Genomic DNA, 20,453 nt, shown 5'->3' on the forward strand with positions numbered 1-20,453 from the left:
TCACCAGCAGAGTTTGGTACCTAGTTTCAGTGTGTTGGAATAATGACAACCAACTGCTTAGCCATGTATAACGGATGCTGCTCCCTTACAAAAGGTCAGAGTAAGATTACAGGATGCCAGTTAATAACACACATCAGAAGAGATGAACCTTATGGGACCATCAAAACTGCAATGCTCTATTGAGAATTGTGTTTAGTTTTGTAAGCCAGGCACTGATACTCAGGCTTGTATCTTGACACAAGAATGTTATAAGACGGCATTAGAAGCATGGGTCCTTTATTTTACCTCTTGCTGCAATTACTGTCTGAGGAGAAGAGGGGCTTTTTTGATATCTCAAGCAGTAATTTTTCTGGTTTTCATATACGGTCACAGTGAAAAAGTGAGAGGCAATAAATTTCTTCAGAAATGTTTTTCCCTTAGAAAGATTCTTCCCTTGATCTGTGTGAATGTGTTCATCTGGCAACCACAACTTTAAATATCATTTTAAGTAAATAATATCTTAAAGTATCAGCATAGCACATTTATTGTCAGGATTGAGGAAGGTGGGAAGTGGAAGAGACGTTGTGACATACTGGGAGAAACGGGCAACTGGCTGGCCACGCAGTCTCAGGGATGTATTAAAGAGTTTATTTGAGTCTGAAACTGAGATAGGAAATCCAAAAATGCTCTTAAAATCATTTTCCCCTTTTTTTCCCACCCTTCCCCTCACTCCTCCTCCAAGCGCTTTGTTCGTCCGTTCCTAATCTTTAGGAGGCTAGCCAATGGATAACAGCTTGGGTATCAAAGGAAGCAGATCTCTGTCAAGCTCCCTGGTCCTGCACAGCTCGTTACCTTCTTACTCATTTGACATGAGAAGCTTTACAGAACTATGATGCCAGTTGAGGTGAAAAAGTTGGCCTGCCTGGACTTAGTTCAAGTGAGAAACGATGCCATTTGAACCTTTCGCAGGAGCTGTTCCCAAAAGCCCCTTCAGGAAGTACAGAGATACCAGCTGAGCCTCATGAAAAGGGATTGGTGGGCAGGAGAGGGCTGGCGATGGGGGAGGTTGCACTCAGTCTGTTCTCATTAAGCTCCTTTTCTCCAAATGATCTCCTTTTGCTGGGCCACTGGGACCAATAACTGAGAGACTTACTGTATAGTGGAAAAAGCTACAGTGCAAAACAGTGCTGGGATCTCCTACAGCTCCAGTTCAGCTCCTTCTCCCGTCCACTTGTAACGTGTGTTCACAAGCACACATTGCCTCCACACATGAAAAGCCAATGCTCTGCTCCCACTCTACTGGGGAAGGGGAAATTGCAGGGAGACGGCTCAAGGCACTCCTCCAGTCCTCCCTCCTTACCACTGCTGCGGCAGAGGGGCAGCTCAGCTCTGGAAGCTGCAGGACAACAGGGAATAGTAAAAACAGACATTGGACTAGCTTTGTTATGCGTTACTATGCACAGTGTTGGCATCTAATCGCTTTGGCATCCTGCAATATAGTGGACAATTCAAACTGTTATATTCCAATACCACTGCCTATTATTATTCTGTTCCTAGTTCTGGCACTGACTTGCCTTGGGAAAATTACACGATCTTTATGCTTCATTTTCCTCCATCAGGAAGCTAATGTAATTCTAGAATTATATTACATTACAGTGCTATGGGGACATAATATGTCAAGTCTTGAAGCAGAACACCTGCCTTCAAGCAGAGTAGTGCTTCATATATTAAGCCCTATCTCAGTGTTAACTGCCTCAGACATCATGCCCTTCCAACATGTGCCCTCTGCTATGGGGCACACAAAGCTACTTGGGCATCTCTGCACCTAAGGTCATCAGCCCATTTGATTCTCAAGTAAGCCAAGTTGAGTGTTCACCCCTGCAGAGGAGAAGGGATCCAAGAGCCACAAAACCTTCTCTAGACTCAGGAACGTAAGAAGGCAACTACATTTGGAATAATCTCCTCCAAGGCTGATTTACTTCCATAAAGACACAAAAAGCTCAGTTACATTAACATCAAAACATGCTTTATTATGGATATAATAGTCCGTACTACGTAAGACCACAGACTTTGAAGTTTCACTGGATGTCCTTTTCTGAGGTAGTGACACCCACATCAACACACTTTCTGCTTGCATTCTGGCCTGATTTCCCTCAGCTTTTCCACAAATTATATGACTATTGGACCAAATGTGCAATAGCAGGGCTACCTGTACCCAGAGAGCAAGAGAGTAGGTTCTTCATCCCATCCTCTCATGTGTGGGGAATGTTAAATTTTCTTAAGCTACCTCATCAGAATGCCAACAGCATAAGGATGGAGAGTACTGATTTTAATATGAAACAAAACCACCGCTTTTCTTGTATACAACGCCTCTAGATAGCCTACACATGAAACTGAGAAGTCCTCACCTTCCAATGTCCTGTGCAATATAGCAGATATTACCACCAGACCAGTGGTAACTGGTTTAGGGAATCTTTCTCTTTATGAGACTAGCAGTGAGTTTGTCTCCCTCACTGTACCTGTGGGCAGGTCCTCCTTATGAAAGCATCTGACTGAACTCAGCACCTGCCGCCCTAAAGAACTTGGCAGTGGCTTAAAACTACTTCAGATTAGCTGCCAGCCAACAGCTCTGAGTGTAAGCACTTATGCTGAGTAGAACTCCTTTTGCAGCACCGGCCAGGCTCTGGTTTTGGTCACACTCAGTAAAAATCCAAGACTTCAACAGAGTTACTCTAAGCACATTCCCTCATATTTCTCTGCAACTGGGAAGCATTTTCTCTTCATGTTCTGCTCACTCAGATATATTATATTGTTTTATCCTGCTATCAGTAGGCAGGAAGCATTAGGTAAGAAAGGAAAAGCTCGGAATTCATCGTTCTTGAGAAATATGCTTTTAGTTTTAGTTTAGAAATGATGCAGTTCTGTTATGGGATCATTGTTCTGTACAGAAGGATGGGGCTGCTATGACACTGTGAAGGTCTGGAAAAATCCTCTGCAAACAGAATATTTGAATCCTCCAAATGAGACTCAAATATGCAGCCTGCCACAAATGGCAAGTTAAGAAAATAAAGGGTAATACAACATCCAAATAATGAGAACCCTAGAGAAATGAATTCAGCCAATTTAAACCAAGGAGGCAATGGCAGCAACAGTTTTGATAGTTGTAGAGACATTTGAACATTGCACAGGGATAGAAGATATCTTTAGGAACTTGCCTTTTATCATAAAAAAAGTAAAAGGCAAAGAAAAAGTCTACTTTTCCTAATAACAAGGAGGAGCAAGAAGAACAATTTCCACTTTCTGAACTAATATCACAGAGAAAATTGACAATCTCACTTTAGATTTAAGGAAGTGCGCAAGACTGTGACATCATGCCAACACACATGTATCAGGGCCAAAACTATAACCAAAAATGTAAGAAGACAGGAGAATTACTTCCTGAACACTTTCAGAAATGATTACCTTTCCAAAGTCAGTCTTCTGTAAAAGTAGAAGATGGCAATCTTCCACATGTCTTGTACCTCTTGCATCCCTCCCACATATGTGAAGTGCGTAGAACATGGCACCACTTCGAATAAGCATCATGCAACTCTAATAAACAGAATGCTAAGCAGTGGAATGGTAAATCAGGTCCTCAGCATGTAAGATTTGGCATTTCAAACATCTTACCAAAGCCAGAATTAATTAAATATTATTAAATACTATATACGTAAGCCTTCGCAGGATACTACATACCTAACTAAAGGAGATTGGGATATTTGACAACTGTTGAGGGACACTTCCTCATTTCATCCATTCTTTTTGTCTTTTTGCCAAATTTCAAACTATATTAATTTTTGATTATAGAGAAATAACGTAGTTCCATGCTGGCGCTTATTCTAATGCTGAGTTGGAGTTCCCAGCCTTCAGAAATCTAGCACTATCTTGAAAGACAGCAGAGAATTTTAGAAGATAAAATCTTAAATTTTAGCTTTACTTGAACATGAACTTCAAAACCAAGAGTTGGTTTAAGGGAAAAAAATATAATATATCTCTTTAAACATTAAAGTACTCCATTCTGATGTTCTCAAAGCTTGACTTTTTGGAACAAAATACCAAAACTAATGTGTTTTGTGAGAATTTTGGAGTTTTGACAGGGTACTATCAGTAGGTGAACGTATTTCATGAAAACAAAATACTGAATGATTATTCATTCTTTGAGTACAAGCAGTTTACATAAAATTAGAATAGAATAAGTCTTTTTTGTACTTTTTTTTTTTTCCTTTCTCACCTTCTCTAAAGGTGATTCTCAGAACAACCATCTGTAATATGTTTCCCGTCTACACTAGCTGTCTTAAAGCTTTGACAGTGTATGAAATTTTTCTGGAGTTATGAATTCAAGTTAAACATTTGCTTAAGGCAGAATTACCCTTTGCTTTCTAGGGGAAGGAAATGTAAGCCCTTACCTTGAACTAGGCCTACGTGACATTTTTACTGTTGTTTATCAAACTGATTGCATTGTTTCCTACAGAGTTAAATTGATTTAGGCCACCCAGGTTTCCGGTCCTTCTCACACTCACTAAGGAGCCTCTTTATTTGTGGTAATAACAGACAGTGACATACAGGAGTTTTTATTGTCATTATACAAAGTTTTCCGAATTTCCCATTCTGAAGAGATTTTGAGCTATTTACACCCAAAAAAAAAAGTCAGAATTTATTCTTAACTATACCATTGTTAAAAATTGGTCAAAGAAACATCAGGCACTTAATTAAAAGCTGTAATGTAGTTCCCCCCCGCCCCAAAAATCTACAGTTAAAGCAGATATTTTACGATTAGACTGCACATTTTTATTTCAAGATAAATCTGTGAGAAAACAAGAATTTTATTTTTTATATTAAGGGGTTTTAATGAAGACAATACTAGACACCTATCAATTTCTAATTAAAACTTTAAATTCGTTACTCTGTTATAAGTTACTTAAATCCAAGAATTAAGAGAATTCGACCTTCAAGAAAATAATTTATGTACTTCTACATTTTCAATATACAATTGTAAGTTGCAGAAAGTAAAGCTTGTTAATGTTTGCCATTACTCTCAAGGACATTTCAGGATTTTACCTTCTGTTATTCCAGACTTGTTGCAATTTTTACTTCAGCAGCTGAAGATATTCAGAATATTAAGTAAATCTCCAATTATATAACACTGCAAAGATGAGTTAGTCATATTTGACCTAAGGCCACTACTCATATCTTCTATTTGACAGGAACTGAATCGTTAGTAGAGGGGGATGAATCAAATGCATTTTTTCTTAATCCAATAGAAAACACAGGGAGATGGTTCTTTTACTAAAGCAGCTGTGTCCCTTTCAAAGCTCATCCCAAATCTAGTTAAAATTACTTTGCACGTATTCTCCTGAAGTTTGAATCCAAGTACCATAGCTGGATTTAGCACGGTAGTCTTTGTCCTATTTGCATCCTTATGTTTATTTCAAGTACACTTAACCATCTACTTCTGAAGTTCCTGTGTAGCCTGCATAGAAGATTCTCCCATTTCCCAATACCCTTTGTTTAGTCAAACAATAGCTACATGTTCATATAAAATCCAAAAGAACTGGATATCAATCCCTCACATAAGGGCAGAATAGAAAAGAAAGCATACTCCCTTACCAAAGAAAAGCCCTTTTAAGCTCAAGACCTTCCTTTGCAAGGAGCAGTAACTGCTGGTTTTGTCATACCCTAAACAGAGAGACGCTACCTGCAAAATCTTATGAAACAAAACAGGGTAAAAAACAAAACACAAACAAAATCACCACAGCCCTTGACTTTACCTGCAGCCCTACCCAGCGGTTCGCTTCGCTTTGCTTCGCTTCGCTTCCCATCCTGTCCCTTCCTCTCCCTTCCTTTCCCCCATCATAACTCAAAAATAGCCATTACCCCTCACATACCTAAATTAAAGGGAGCTAAGGGAGCTTTCTCACCTCCTGGCTCCTCTGTGATTCTGACTCCATTACACTAATTACCCTCAGACTTTGGGCTAATTGCCAATAAAATACACCTGACTTTTCCTAAAAGGAAAAAAAAAAAAAAGAACTTGGAACTTGAGTAAGGGAAAGGCTGTGTTATAAGTAGGCACCAAGAAAGGGAAAAGGAAAGAAAGACAGGACAGACCAATCTGTCATGTCCCTTTGTTTATGTCAATTAGGAGATTCCCCTCTGGAAACTGGCCATCTAGAGCTAAATATTGGTTTAGGCAGCTAAAGTCTGATCATTTTCAGCTTGATGTTGTTATTTGTGACTCATCCAGTGATCTGAGGCGGGGACCCTGGTCTTGACTGAATCCTCTGCAATTAAACAGATATTTATGTAGTATAACTACAGTCATACTGTGCAGCGATTACACAGTCATAGCAACCAGGCTGGCAGCAGTGTAGCTCAATGTATTGCCGATTCAAAACCATACGCATCAAAGGGGAATTTTACTTGAAAAATGATCCTGGTCTTGCATGCTAGTATTAAAGGAAACCTGAGGTTACGAAGAAGGTTAAAGAAAGGTTTCTCCTTGCATTTTCCAAGCGTGCAGAGGGACGCTGCTGCCTGTTCCCTTTCCCACTGTGCTCTGAGTGCCTTTCTTTCTCTTTGTGTGGGACTTCCACTCAGGAAAACAGTGACTGCCAAAACCATACCTTTAGCAGCTGAGGTAGTCTAAACGGGGGGGTTTTGGCTGGGCTGGCCCGCCGTAGCAGAAGCAGACACTGCCCACAGCGGTGGCACCAGGTCCCTGATGGGTGCACCTTCCCAGGCCAGCTGTTGGATGAGGAGCTTAGCGTGGGCTGAAGGAGGCAACCACTTCCCCAGCACGGACTAATGTGCCTTTTGGGTTTACCCAGGGTGAGCACTGGGCAGGTGCGCAGCTAGAGGTTTTGTCAGTGTTGTATTAATAGTCTTTTTTATTCGGAGTATCTGTTTGCTAAGCTATCTTCATATACGGAGCAAATACAGAGAATATATTTTATGAACAAAACCAAATTGATATTTTCCCTAGCAACTTTACAAGAAGAAAGAAATTCCAGCCTCCTTCATGTTTACGGATAGGTTTCTAAATTTACCACGCAGGTAGCACAAGCATCTTCCTCTCAAAGAGGAAGTTTCATTAAGAAAATAAAGGAACTGATTGGCAATTCTGACCAATAAAGCCACATTCTGCCTACGTTTTCGCTGCAACTGTGATCCATGTTCTGATGTTCGCTCCTAATGCTATTCTTACTATTGTGCTAATATTAAATGTCAAAGGGGAGCTGGTATAGCATTTGTAATATAAAAAGAGAACACCAAAGCTTATATAACGTTTTTCTCCTCTCTCCTCCACAGTGTATCAAGAAGGATGATGTGTGAGAAGAAAAGTGCCTGAAGCGTCTTTCATGTAAAATTAATTGTAAGAAGAGCCAGTGAAGAAAAAAAAATCATTATCTCCTGGTAAAAAAAAATGCCAATATAACCAGTTTATGCCAGCTGATTGTATCAGGATCTTCATAATTATCCCATGCTTAATAAATCATCCATTCATGTCCCTGTCCAGTATGGCACCAGTACATATTGCAGCAAATTGTGAAATGTATGAATACAGGTAAAAGCCAGAGTAGATCTGAAGGGTGAATTGCTTGAGGTTTGAACGTGCTTGTGAACTACAGCAAAGACAGACATTAGTACAGACAGAGCCCACAGGTCCTCCTTCAGTGTCCCCCATCTTGCATACCTTGCGCTCTCTCCCACTTGAGTTCTTTCATGTCGCGCCCAAGCAAGCTGCTGTTTTTGACTTAATTCCGCACAAAGTCGGTGGGATTGCTGTCAGCTCTGGGTTAAAGAAGGCTGTGCCGGACAAAAGCATTTTGTAGTTTCAATTTCTTATTCCTATTCCTACTGCTAGCCTCACATCCTTCTTTTCCATCACTGACACGGTTCTTACATTGTGTCTCTTCCAGTGGCCAGCTGTACTTCTGAAAACTGGGATCGAAGGTGAGTTGAGGAACCTGAGGGCTGAAAGACTGCTGTTAATCTCAGCAACACGTTTGCTGCAAATGGCACTGTACTGGACTGCTCCTTGTTCAACTAGTAACAACCCTAGATTCAAAGGATACCGCCTGAGTGAATCTCCTAATCGTGCCTTATGCTTCTTCCTTCCTTCAGGAGCTGACACCGCTTCACCGCTCACACAGAGATTTTCCACAGGAGTTGTTTTGGTGGAAACTTAAATCCTGCTTTCCATGAATGCCCGGTCATACTTCTTTCTCTTTCAGCTGTCATTCATGTGATCATGTACTGATCATGCATATGCTCGTAAAATTCACATACTCAGGGTAAACTCAACTAGGCAACTTTATTTTAAAATTTAAGTGAATATTTAAAGACAAGCATGGCAGGGATGCCTCAGATGCTATGATAATTTGCATTCTTTGGAGGAGTTTTACTGCTCAGTGTTGGGATAATTTGTTGTTATGGATAATAATTGCTGAAATGATAATGCAGGCCAGAGTTGCTGAGCTATGAATTGACAGCCATAGAAATGCCTGGTTATAATTTGCAGCAGAAAAAATGATTTGCCTGTTCCCATCTGTGTTATAAAATATATGAGAATAGAATAACTAAACTCCCTTGTAAGTGCAAACAAGAATGATACTACTTAATAACCCTTTCTCTACACATTACAGTCAAGAAAAGCAATGTACTTTACAAAACATAATTATTAACAACAAAACTGTAAGGTTTGTAATTTCCCTACAGTGTACCCATGGAGGAACTGATCACCAAAATAGGTCAGCAAATTTTACTTGAAGTTGCACAAAGTTCATGTATCAAGGATATACAATTCATGAACAGAATTCACATCTCTTGACTCAGCTATTTCCTCAGGTAATGCTGTTGTTGTTTGTTTTATAAAGAAAAAATATGAGCAGGACAATGTGAAGGAAAATGCTTTTGCTGAGTGAGCCGTCATTGTTTCTTACATAGATACTTATTAAGTCATTAAGAAGATTTTTTTTGGCAAGGAGTCAACATTCTGCTGTTTCAAAATGACAGTATAATTGTAAATCCTAAACCTAAAATAGAAAATAGAAACTGAACACAGAGCTAAATCACTGTATATCTTAGACTGCAAACAAGCTCTATAGCATCATGACAAGTGTAGATGAAATATGCAATATCTAATTCATCTTTTCAGTACTTACAATAAATATGCCTTTAACCTTAAACTATAGTAAACACATTATGTGACAAAACATGCTATAAATTTGTATCTCCTGGGTAGATACAAAAAATTCAGAAAAATTCCTCAGAGAAAATACATATATAAAATTTATTTCTTACAGAAAGCATTGATCTGAGCAGTGAGGTCACCCAATAGAAAAAATAATGTATCTGACAATTAGTGATTTTGTTTCTTTGGACCCAGATCTTATAACAGAAGTACTACATGAGGCCTCAATGACTGTTCAGTGGGAGGTTGTACATGCACCTTTAAACTCAGTGCAAAACCCCAAGCTCTGCAAATTGCAGAATTCGTGTTTATGGATTTGTCTCCACTTTCACTTGTTACTAACTGAAATTGTATTGTTTTATGGTTAGACATGAAATGCCTGTGTGGGTGTCATTAAGTGTCCTTGTGTGGATGAATGAGTTTATCTGCATGAATAGCAACTACCGAACAAACTAAGAAATTAAATGGTTTCCTATGGACACTCTGATGGGGTTTTTTTTGTTTTTGTTTTTACTCAAAGCTGTTTTACAGTAATAGATGGATCTTGTCTACAATCTGTGAGAATTTATCTGGCTTTTGGAAAGAAAGATACAATTATATTTGATGACTCTCCTCTGTCCCTCACTTTATGTGTTTAAAATTATCCTGGTTTGCTTCACAGACTTAAATGAAAGGATACAGTTAAGAGAAAGGAAACATGAGAGAGTCAGGTCTCCATAAGGGAACACAAGGAGGGAGGATTCATTGATGGCTTTTTTTGCCTGGCTTTATTCAAGCTGACAGGAGACTCTAGGATCAAAGGCGATGCTAAATATTAATGAATGCAGGAGCCTCAGAAAAGGAGGTGGGATGAATTGATAGTCAGCAGCCGAAGACGGGCAGAAACTCAGAAGGGACCTGAAGATACAGAAACTGCAGAAGACAGTAGCTTCTTTACCAGTTTGGAAAGGAAAGAAAACATGGCTGATGGAAATGGGCCAAAACTTCCAAGACTAAGGGTTAGGTAAGGAAAGATATGAATATACAACCTTATTTATCACTTGTTTGCGTGTGAGATGTACCTCTGTGTGAATAAAAAATTCTCTGATGACATTTACAATTAAGTGAATAAACACATTTGAGTGAATAAATCAAAACTTTGTTTTGAAAAAGCTGTATCCAAGCAGTAGTGCAGATTCAAACCATAGATTGCCCTATTCACTGGATAGATTACCACAGATGCCATTGATAAGGGAATTGGGAGTGAATCTGAAGGAAGCGTATCTGATTAAAAAGGAAAAGTCAGTAAAAGAGAATCATATATATGAAAGTCTGGATAAGAAAGAAAATAAATAAAGCCTCCAGGGGAGTGAAAGCAAACAGGGCTGGAGAATTTAGGGACTTAAAAGTTCTTGAAGTTACAGAAAAAGACAAATAAAATGGAGAAAAGAGATCGGTTAATAAGTACAGCTACCAGCAGAAAAAGGAGAAACAAGAATATAGCATTAAGAAGGCTCAAAAAAAAACAAGGACCCAGGGGGAGGCAAAGAGAACAGGACTAGGCAGCAAGTGTCCTGAGTACAGAGGGGGAAAAAGGCCAATTAGAATTGCTTTCAAGAGACGAGCTGAAGGCTCTATATTTTGATCAACTGTTAAGATACAGCAGAAATGGATCTGACTGAATCACACATCGGATACTTTTTGTAACTCCACTGCATCAGGAACCGTTCTGTTCCAATAACTGTACTTGAGAAGTGTTTGCTTAACAGGCTAGAAATAAACAGGCCTTTTCTAATCAGTGTATAAAGAGAAAAAGGGAGAAGCCTGGATATTACCCCTACCCCACTATTATTTTTGGAATATTTTGGGAATTTTTTTCTGAAATATTATTTTACTTGAAAATTTCAATCAGTTAAAAATGAAACTTTTTGTGGAAGTGAGCTACTACTGAGGAGTGGCACAGTTTCTGGGAAAAAGAAAAAGGCAAAAAAAGAAAACCGCACAGAAAAGTCAATTGGTCAATGGGTTGAACTTGGTTTTAGTCAAGCAGGATGTACAAAGCCTTATTATATTCATGCCTTCATGCATTTTCTTTAACTAGTATGACTACTCCTACTGATCCACCAGTTATAAATATGCACATGTGTATGAAAGGGAAGGTTGATACTGCATGCAAATCAGAAGTTGTGAACTGCAGAAAATTAGTAAGCAATTAAAAAGTTCAGAAAGAGAAATCTGCAGGAGTGTTAAGAGTAATAACAAGTCTTTTCAAGTTTTTCAGAAACAAAATGGAATACTAACATTACACTGTTGCTATTACTAAATGGAAATTAAGCACTGTCAATAATAGTGTGGAAAACTCAAACTGTCCCATAAATATCTGTGTTGAGCATTTCATGAAAAAGCCATGTGATACAGATTATAAAGCACTTTCCATTCCAGCAGTCACTAAGGAAAAGGTTAAATATCAATCAGACATTTAAAAATGTTCGTGTCCATACAGCTTGTTTCTAGAAATATTATCAGAGCTGGCTCTGGAGCACTGACATTTGATTTCATTAAATCCTGGGACACTACAGAAATTGCAATATGTTGGAAGAAAGCTACCATTGTACCATGTTTTTAAGAAGTGAATGGGACAGTGAAAAGACTTATAAGACTTTCAGCCTCACACAAGCTCCCAGGTAAAATAATGGAAGAAATGACATGGGCTTTAAGTAATAAAGAATTGAAAAAATAAAATATATAGCCCTTATCTTTTCCCCTCCCGTGCCCTATTTTCTCATTCCTCCCAGTTTTGATCCTGCCCACAGCTCTTTCCCCATCCCAGGTTGGGGGAGGTACAGGGGAGATGTTAAGGAGGGGAGGAAGGCCAGTTACTTAGAGATGGGTGAAGGTCGGCGGATATGGAGGTGCGAGGGGAAGAGAATGAATAAAAGAATAGGCAAAGGGTGACCTGGATGCGGTTTAGGAGTACGAATATGGGATCATATACTTAATAATTAAAGGGAGTCTTCACCTCATAGATAAAGAAGGGTAATGCAAATCCAGAGAAGCACAAACTCTTGAAGCAGCAGGCAGCTGCTGGCCTGCAGAGAGGCCACAATAGGTTTTCTAAAGGGTGTCCAGTGATTCAGTCAAGAAAACTCTACCTCCAGTAGGACAGCCAGAATAACTGCTTCCAGAAGCCCATCCTCTCATTTTTGAGCATGACTTCTCATATTAGATTATATTATATAGTGTAGCATTTTGTTTCATTTTTGATAAGTATACATAGAGGACTTATCCTTTTCTTCTTCTCTTTAATATCAAATCACCAGGCATGAGCTCTTGATATTTTCCTCAAAATTTGAAATGACAGATCAAAAAACAGCAAACAACAAATTATAGTGAAAATCATGTTCAAAGCTGATTCCATAGAGAGAAGTAGTGCAAAAGGCACATGAGAGAATTAAAGAAAATTACCAGCAGAGAGCAGCTCGCCAAATCAATTGTTTTCTTGGTTGCTGCTTTAGATTTGCAAAGACAATGCTGTTTGTATGAAAAATAACCTCTGGGAGAGGGAGAGACTGTGTTAAGGAGGCACCTCAGTATCACAGTTCAATTTTATTTTAATTGAAAGCTCACATCCAGCCCACCCTGAAAAGATTTTAATCTTTTAAACTGAAGCTTGCAGAGCCCTCACCACTTTAACATCTGTAGTCTATATTTTCAAGACAACCAAATCAAACAAGATTCTCTGTTTGGTCTATTTTTCTTTTGACTTTTGACTCTAGTATGTTCACTGTAAAAATATCCTGAGGAGCGCTAGCTGATGTGAAAGGAGTTTTAGGGGGTGATGTGCACAGTATTAATGTACAGTTGCAGAGCCCAGGGAAGTAGAGAAGTTCTCCACTTGGTCACTGGGAATCTTGTTTTATTTAGATGTTCAATTTCTTTTCCATGATAAGGTCTGAATGAGCACTTCAGATACCTGAGGCTGCTCATCAGTACCCTGCACTTACGGCAAGTGGAGCAGACGGTCACCTGTATGTCCAACAGATATGGACCAGGTCCCTCTCCTGGCTGCCTGCAGTACCTTCTGTCTCCTCCCACTTACAGCCTAAAGAAGAAGGGAAATTTTACGTAGAAAGTGAAAACAAAATACACTTAATGGTAAAAGCACAAAAACAGCTCAGCTAACAATTCATTTGGAAGAAAAATGTATAAATCTGACCCCTTAAGAGACTGAAAGTCTGAACTTATTGGATGTGTATTTGGATACTTATGACTTCAGGCTCAGGTCTTAGTACTGTTAGCCTTCTGTGCGTGATTCTCAGAGCGGTAACATACAGTCCTGTGTGAAGAATAGGAACACTGGTATTCTTATGAAACATTTTCCTTACTTATTAATTAATGAAATTATAACATGTATTTTTACATATAACCTGAGACACATTCATTGCTGCAAGCTACTAATTAAAAGCTATGTCATCACCTGACTGGACTGAGATTTGCCAGTGCATTTCTTAACTTTTGAATCCATTTAACATTCTCAAAAATAACGTATAATGCAGTAACATGTAATACAATGACTTTTTATTTAATTATTTACCAACATATAAGCGAGCTGTTCATTGTTACCCAATATAAAATGCATATATGGTCAGCGTCAAATTTACTATGGGGAAAAGAACTTTTGTTCTCAAAACCCTTCAACAAATGCAAAAGAAAAATCTGAAATGCACCGTCGCTCATGGGGCAGAGATCCCTAGCAAGGGGAAAGAGAGCTAGCTCCAGGGCCAAGAGCCAAGGTGACTGCTCCCTTTCACTGCCTAACACCACCACAGTGCCTACACAGTCTGCTTTAGTTTGCTTGGTTAGACATACCAGTATACCTGAAAACCTTTTAGCTAGCTCTGGCAATATAAAGGGGCACTTAACATGGGTTAATTGAACCATGCTCAGTTCACACTGGTGAAGGCGTGTGTTTTTGTTGTAAATAATCAGGGAGAGAGTCGGCTTATAGATGAAACCTGTTCTGCACGACAGCGAGTAGTGTCTCTATAATGTCACTGAAAACACGCTGTGCCTGAATGCTGTGAGCACTCTCGGTTGCCGTGATTTCCATGAGAGCTGGAGCTCAGCCGTTGGTTTCACTTATTGGCCTTGCGGAGTGTCGCTGCAAGCAGCACATCCCCAAAGTCAGTGGATGCCACTGGCGGTGCGGGCGCTGCGGGGTGACCGTGGGCTGCCCCGGAGGTGGCACGGGCAGATGGCCTGCCCGGCAGCTCACCACAACCCACCTTTAGTCCCCAGCTGGGCATGGCACATCTGCTCCATACCCCGCCTACCCCAAATCACACTGCCAGCCTATTTGTATGCAGATCTAAAGGTCTGAGGTATCTTCACATTATGCTATTGTATTTTGTATTACCATATGTCTACGTTTGCCACACAGCTGCTCTATGTGCATTCACTAAGGAGGCATTGGGGAGCTGAATCATAAACATCCTCTACCCAGAGATAGCGGCTGTTCAGCAATTATGACAGAAGTTTGTTTATGTGATTTTGATATCATCACCAGCCTTAATCTACCATACCTGACTGTAATCAGAGATCCCAAGGTAAATGCTGCCCAAGTGCTGCTCTATAAACAAAGTTACAAATAAAGCTTTAATTTTCATTAGCTTGTTGTTAAAGCAGATTTTCTCATAAAGAATTTCTTAATTTCTGGTTCCTTCAGATGATATATACAAAGTGTGACCAGATTTTGTGGCTAGAGACCTAATTTACAGATAAATGATAATTAAGGAAGTTAAGACTCATCCTACAAGAACGAGTTGACAGAAATGAAAATATAATTTACAGGCACAAAGCCTCTTCCAGTTACCCACGTGTGTCAGATGTTGCCACAGATTATGTTTTCATTCATTACCGTTACACCTTCTTCCTTCCTTGAATCCCTTTGTCTGGTTCCTAAGCAACCATACCCATGTTCCTGTTCAGAGAGGCTACATTCATGACCCCAAAACAGGATTCCTCAAGGCAGATCAGAAACAGTCTTGGGAATTTCAAAAGCCTGCCACAGGATCTCATCAGGAACTGAGTAGTTCACATTAAAAGCATAAGTTAAAGACACCAACATAGAGAGAGAAACTAAATCTAGAGGCTTTGCCCAGACCATACAATGGATATAATTGCATCAGACATTTAGCTATCTGCTGTAGCTTAACTCTGCAGTTTCGCAGACTGAAAGAGACAACTCATTTATTTATCATGTACTAACTAGATATAATTATAGCCATCCAGCAAGTGACTATTCGATTGAATATGTTAGCTGAATAGAAAAACAGCTATTTTTAGCGATTGTTGAGGAGCCAGGATTATTAAAATCTTTACTCCAAAGCTGTCAATGGCTGCCAGTCTGGACTTCGAATAGTTTTTAATTTTGGTTCCCCACACCTCACTTTACTATCTAGAAATGAAGTATAATGCTTTCCTACCTCACAAACCTTGTATTAATCACTGTCTGTGAAATTCTTAAAGTTTCCTTAACCAAAGGAAAGACATATGTGAAGAAAATACAAATGGGATTCTTGATTAATTTTTCTGAATGTACACACTCCTCGTTAGGCAGGGATAGGCCAAGCTAATCTCCTTTTTTTAAACAATGAACTGAATTTTGCTTTGAAAAGTTTTTTTTTCCTTCTGTCTCCAAATATAAGGTACTATTGAAAATGACGAGAGAGGGCAGAATATGACCTTCAGGGCCTTTTCTTTTCTTCAGAAATACTCTATACTTTAAATTTTAAAATCAGTACTAGTACTTGTGAAGTAACTAACTCTTGATTGCAGATTTTCTGGAACTAGAAGTTTTCCTCTTGAGTACAGGAAGAAATTTTCTGTTTCCAGACCGACATCTCAAAGTCATGTTTGACATCTTCAGAAATGCCTATTTCCAACAAGGTCCTAAGTCACCCTTAGTTATAGCACTGTATATTCCCAATAACTTCTTCTGATTTTAATGGAGCTTCCTAAGATTTTAAGAGTTTCACTCTTTCCAAGATAAAATCTCTGTCCTGAGATTTTAATAAAGTTATGTTCACCTTAGAACATGATTTGGACATGTTCATGTTCTTGTTCACCTTAGAACAAGATTTGGACTTAGAAACCAATGCTAGCTGGTAAGTTTTGAACAAAAAAAAACCCCTACTTGCTGTGGCAAAGAATGCATACAAAATTTTGGAAAGAATGGACATTTCTGGTCAATTTTCTCAATGGGACTTTCAGAAAGACACATCCTGCCTTTCTCTTTTCCCTTCACTTTGTGCAAGGAGATACTGTATGTGACACCGGACTAGTACAGATTGAAGAATAGTAGTAAATGCAATTGTATCTAATAGCGTGTGTCTTCATAGCCCTTTGGAACAACAAAGCAATAAGAAGGAAGTGTTTATCCTCTTTCTTTTACAAAAAGATATTTGAAGCCTTACTGTCACTGTGGTTTGCAGACTGGTGGTAGGACTATAAAAGCTGTAATACTATCTACACTGTTTTTCTATAATATTAGTTTGAAGAGAGCTAGACAAGCCTTTCAAGCCCTGAAGTCTTAATTTAAACTTAGTTTTCCTCCTTTTGTCTTGATCCTCAATTTTTGCGTTAAATGATCTTTTCTTTTCCTTCGGCATTTCAGAGCTCTGCAAGAAAAAAAAAGTATCCATCACCATTGCTGATATTTCTGTCCCCTATGGGATCTCTGCTTTTGGCCTTTATCTAGTTTTCTATTTCTGTTATCCCCTGATCCAAATATTTTCCTTATTAGTCAACTGAGGTTAGTGTTCCTGTGAATATGGCATCCAAATCCATACAGTTTTCCCTGGCTAGATAGCACAGCTTATTTCCTTTTGTAACTGACCCTTTATCACTGCAGTCAGAAGCAGTTCTGCTGTTGTTTAATATGAAACAAGTTTCAGCCATTTATTTTGATTTCAGTGTCATTTAGTTCCTCTTACCCAGTAATATCATATGTGGGTAGGGGAACCTCCAACTCAAACACAGTCACGTCTAATTAGCCCTGACACACATCTTGTTGACTTACATCTGTTTTGATAATGGCTTTCTGTATTTCCTTGGTCTTCTGCATCTCCAAAATATCCAAATCTGTTTAACAATGCATCATTTACATTTGAGATGTTTGATTACCATGCTGGAGCCTGTAATATTGACCCTAACACTTATGCTTCTTTCAGGTATTTCAGATTTACAAACTATTGTTCAAATTGCTCACTGTCTAAGGAGAAATGCCAATCAGCTTGTGTAGAGTGCCAGAGGGAGGCAGCAAGATTGCTTAGGCAAGCCAAACTACTTCTGAAATCTCTGCAGAGCATTGCTTTATACCGTATAGACATCTCCTACATATCCAAATACGGCAACAATGCAATTCTTTTTTTTTGTAGTCATACTTGAATTATGTAAGTCATGCCACTTTCAAAAACAAAGAAATCACAAGGAATTTGAATCCTGTGAGCTTATTAATTAAGTGCAACACCTCACTTTGAACCTCAGGAACAAAAACGTGTAATGAAACCATTTATCCTTATTTTCTACCCTGGTGTCATTATTGCTATCCCAGGATGCACGGTTTTCAAGCCCTCGTGAACTGCACAGGACCAGCTTCTTCGTAAGGTGCAGGGAAGGGACATGGGGTAGGCGGGAGGCAGCCGCAGCTCCCTGCTTTTCCATGAGACTGGCCTTGATCTCTGGGGGCTGTCTGCTTGCTCATGGTCTCCAGCGGCCAGAAATTCAAATTATCCAGCCACTAAATACTTGGATAATCATGTCCTCACGAGCATAGGGGAGCCCTAGCACGGGAACCTCACCAAAACCACTTACAAGCAGCAACATTTGACGCTGCTGTCTTCATGCTTTCAATTCCAGTAGTATGTATTTTCTCCATTTTTGGCAGAATCCTGACCCTCCTAAAATCTGTTCTGAGGCTTCTCATCTTCCCTCAGTTCTGATTCCCTTTTCTCTCTTCCATGTATCATTCAAATCTAACTCCTCTACCTTGGGCTTCCTCACATTGTGCAGTGTCAAAAATTGCCCTTCATGCAAGGTGCTATACACTACCTGCTTCTTCAGCAGTTCTGGAGCATAGTTTGTGGAATTAGAAAAGTTCAGAAATGTAAAAATGATTATGTTTAATTGGGACACCCAGGATGGAAAATGAAATTGTCATAATACATGGAAAAATGTGGTAGCAGTGACAAAGAAAAAAGAAAAGACATTTTGACTCCTTAATCTCTTCCTGTTTTTGAGCGAAGACAGTTCTTACTGTCTTACTGGATGATAATGGAAGAAATGTGCAGGAAACATTTGAATGTCTTATTTTGTTGATTTTTAATGGCAATGAGAAAAATCATCTTTTCTGTTTATAATAAAGCCTGCTTTAAACAGTAGATTAAAAAGAACTGCAGCTGCTAAGCTTATTATGAAATAATAAAGTTATTATGAAATATGTTTTGACAATTTGTATTTATGTAATGCACTGTGATACTTTATCTTTTTACTTATGTCTGCTCTATTAATGCATAACTTTATTTATTTATTGGATTAAAAAATATTGCCTTTCTGATTAAAAAAAGATTTGCCAGTATTTTCACCTGAAGAAATTTGACAGCTGTGGTATTACCTGATTTGTTTGCTATACTCCAGAAAATAGCACAACAGATTTTAGAATTAGATAGAATTAAGACAGAAAAAAGAGAGAGATGACAAATATGAAATCCAGGTGCTGAATCACTTTGAGTATCCAGCTGACCTAAATCATACTACCTTCTTCAGGTATCCACTGTAAGCATAACTACACGCTATCAGTAACAGGTCAGCTAAGAGACATCCAGCTTTTGTCTCTGCGGCACTGAAGATGCTGGACAATAGGGAATTCTTTTAAGGGCACAATCCGAAGCCATGTCAGCAGGCCTTACGGTGCTGGGCATGGTACCCCGCAAATGAGATGTAAAATGAAGAGGTGAATGAAATGATGTAATACGTGCTTACTGAAGTAAGTCCTAGCACTTTTACCTAATATTCAGACCACCAACTTCTTGGCTAAATTTCATTTTGCAATTCCCAGCATTTTACTTACCTGGAAAACCATGCCTGGGCAGAACTATACTCCACTTCTCTTCCCAGTCTCCACTGGTCACGGTGAAATGTGTGACAGATGACAGATTTTACTGAAGTCAGGACCGGATTTCCTTAGTTATAGTGGGTGGTTTCCTCTAAATGCAAAGAGGTAGGCAAAGTGCTATGTATCTTACAGATAAACATAGTTCATGATTCTAATCATATACTCGCTTCTGAGGTAAATGCACGGATCTCTTAGGCAGCATGAAAGGTGTATTAAAAGTGGATCTAACCGCTGGACTAACCGTATTTTCTATACCTTGCATGGGGGGAGACAAAAGGGCCAGATAAATAGGATGATGAGTTCTAAAAAGGTAACTCCAGAAAATTGTATATTTAAAATATATAACCATTTTTCAAACCTGAGTGTCATTTAAGAACCCCATCCCCCCAAAAGAGTAGAAAGTAATCTTTAAATTAAAATAAATGCCTTCTTCCAGATGGGAGAAAAAATATATTATATACTTTATTATATATGTATAAAATTTAACATTCCCATTTTTAGAGGGCTGGGGTAGTAAAAACTTTACCAATGTGACCTTCCATTGGTGTTACAGCAGTCAGTGTAAAATCTGCTCACTATTATGGCGATTGAAACTAGAGAAATTTCAGCTGGGGATCACTGCAGTGGTCCAACAGTTTCTACTCCCAAGAAGAGCCGCTGGACTTCCACCAACCTGGACAGGCTCGGATTGCCTTAACTAATTAGTACAAAACCAATTCTACCTCCTGGGAAGCTCAGGGAGAGTTTATACTGTCAGGCATGCAATCCCTTTTTCAATGATTTGGAGAGAAGAAGCAATGTGACTTATATTAGTTCAATATTTTTCTTTACAGCTGATTTGTTTGTGTCCTCCCACACTTCTCCTAGAACAATGTATTTTGTATCTGTTGCTTTGTTGCTTAAAACAAGTGGAAGAGCCACTGTCTAAGCACAAGTCAAGTAAGCCCCACATATGTTTTCTCTTATTTAATGCAATTTTTTTAGCAACATTGACATAACTATACACACAGTCCAGCAAAACATTTCTGAAAGATGCATATTTCTTATAGGCATTAAGATCATCTTTGATTGACTTAGTCAGGTTTAACA

Source organism: Struthio camelus, chromosome 2 (assembly GCF_040807025.1).
Source record: "Struthio camelus isolate bStrCam1 chromosome 2, bStrCam1.hap1, whole genome shotgun sequence".
Classification (NCBI taxonomy): Eukaryota; Metazoa; Chordata; class Aves; order Struthioniformes; family Struthionidae; genus Struthio; species Struthio camelus.